Below are 2,500 nucleotides of genomic sequence, written 5' to 3'. Positions count from 1 at the left end.
CAAAGTCCAGAGTAGCCTCACAAGTGGCCCGCTCAGAGGCCACACTTCAGAGTGACCAAAGTCCAGAGTAGCCTCACAAGTGGCCCGCTCAGAGGCCACACTTCAGAGTGACCAAGGTCCAAAGTAACTTCACAAGTGGCCCGCTCAGAGGCCACACTTCAGAGTGACCAAAGTCCAGAGTAGCCTCACAAGTGGTCCGCTCAGAGGCCACACTTGAGTGACCAAGGTCCAAAGTAGCCTCACAAGTGGCCCGCTCAGAGACCACACTTCAGAGTGACCAAGGTCCAAAGTAACTTCACAAGTGGCCCGCTCAGAGACCACACTTCAGAGTGACCAAGGTCCAAAGTAACTTCACAAGTGGCCCGCTCAGAGGCCACACTTCAGATTGACCAAGGTCCAAAGTAACTTCACAAGTGGCCCGCTCAGAGACCACACTTTAATGACCAAGGCCCAAAGTAACCTCACAAGTGGACTGCTTGTATGGCGCGTTGTCTCTCCCTGACTGTAGGGAACCCACAAATACTTGGTGATGGCTCTCACACAGGATGATGACGTCAGTTCCTTTGCGCCACTTGTCACTGTTAGCTCTACATTCGTAGTTTCAGGGTTTCCTTCGATTTTCTTTTTACTTATCCTCATCTTTCTCCCTCCTCTTTTTTTCTTTCTTCCTGGCCTTCTTCGTTCATTTTCCGTATCCTTCTCCTTTTCTTCGATTTCTCCACCTGATTTTTTGTTTTCTATATTTCTCCAATCGTCGTCATGTATCATCCTTCTCTCCTTCACTTTTCTAATATCTTCTTTGTCTTCTTCGTATTTTCCTTTTGATTTTGATTTTTTGTTTCTTCAATCATCATCATTTCCCTGTCATCCTTTTCTTCTTTCTTATCTTCTCGTTTTCTTCTCTTTCTTTTTCTCTTCATTATCAGCATGTAACTTTCACTCTTGTCTTCTTTTTCTTTCATTACCTCATTTTCTTTTTTGATCCTCCTCTTCCTCCTCCTCTTCCTCCTCCTCCTCTTCCTCCTCATTTGAAATGACGGCAACGGCAGCCAGTGAAACCGCTTCAGTATGCATGAACATATATGTACACACACACACACACACACACACACACACACACACACACACACACACACACACACACACACACACACACACACACACACACACATATATATATATATATATATATATATATACATACATGAATACACAAGACCAACCCTCTCTCCGCCCGATCATCTCACAAATTCTCACTCGCGCATATGGACTTTCTAAGCAGCTCAATAGTATCATCACTCCACACACCCTAAAGAAATACTCCCTGAAATCGACAGATGAATTTGTCGACATTCTATACAATAAACAACCCCAAGGAATAATGGCTTCCCTCGACGTGGAATCTTTATTCCCACATGTCCCAATTCTTCCCACAACAGAAATAATCTTCAATAGTGTGTACCCTCACCCTGAACTGGCTCCACCTGGAATCCTGGAAGATATTATGAAGAGTCTTCTTCTTCTTGCCTGCACGACAGAAGCTCCAATTAGAAGCTCCACAGGTCAGGTACACTTGCAAGTGGAGGGTGTCGCCATGAGCTCACCCCTAGAGTGTACATTTGCAGACTTCTACATGTGCCACCTAGAGAACACAGTGTTACTAGACCCTGACTTAAAACCCTCCACCTATTGTAGATATGTCGACGATATTTTCATCGAAGTAAGGAGTGAATCCCAACCCGAGAGACTTAAAGTTAGCCATAGAAACAGCCTCCGTATGACGTTTCGACTACGAACACGACACACGCAACAAGATCCCTTTCCTCGACATCTTCATCCGCTCTCATGGAAGATGCCTGGAACCCTGGATGCGGCAAGGGAGTGCCCCCAGAGAGACTTAGTGTCATTCGGGCATACCTTCGACGCGCATACAAAAATTGTTCCTCTTATTTCCATAGTGAAGTATCGCGTGCGAAACAGATACTTATTAATAACGGCTTTTCCAACTCCATCACCGAATTATAACACGACACGAACAAAACAACGCATCTTCTGCACATACAATTTGCTACCAAAAATCAAACGACACCAGCATACAGAACAGACGAACGCATTCTGAAAGAAATCCTTGCACGTTACGTTATATGCACCAACTCACACGACAAACTGGCTCTTATTATGTATTACAAAAATACAAAACTCTCCAGCCTTATCATGAGAAACAACTTGACTAAAGACAGCAGAAATCTCCTTAAACAGACTAATGTGGTATACCAGTTCACCTGCCCAAAAGATGGTTTGCAAATTGCTCCCCCAATTACTCGTAAATTGGTGTTACCACTACCTCTGTGATCATGAGACGCACCATGCATGCTCGTGATGGTACCATACGCAAACCCATGACGCAAGCACACAATATAACTCCTACTAAGTAAGATCTAGGCAACAACACAAAAATACTTAAACAGTGCAACAATCATAAGAAACTACATATTTCAGA

The 2,500-nt window shown here is 44.1% G+C and overlaps 1 protein-coding gene across 3 annotated transcripts in view; it reads right to left on the bottom strand.

The window, feature by feature from the left end:
* Positions 1-2,500, bottom strand: part of LOC143023999 (uncharacterized) — an 18,203-nt gene that overhangs the window by 11,543 nt on the left and 4,160 nt on the right. The window contains exon 1 of one of the 3 annotated variants that reach the window (XM_076182686.1): positions 1-944. This exon is cut by the window's left edge and continues 772 nt beyond it. The exons of the other annotated variants lie outside the window; for them this stretch is intronic. The gene's annotated coding sequence lies outside the window, so the exon portion shown is untranslated. Of the gene's footprint in view, positions 945-2,500 lie in introns of those variants that run through there. 3 annotated transcript variants of the gene reach the window in all.

The sequence above is a fragment of the Oratosquilla oratoria genome, unplaced genomic scaffold, assembly GCF_046742065.1.
Source record: "Oratosquilla oratoria isolate Oo_2021 unplaced genomic scaffold, ASM4674206v1 SCAFFOLD78, whole genome shotgun sequence".
NCBI lineage: Eukaryota > Metazoa > Arthropoda > Malacostraca > Stomatopoda > Squillidae > Oratosquilla > Oratosquilla oratoria.
This window is presented reverse-complemented; position numbering and strand designations above follow the sequence as displayed.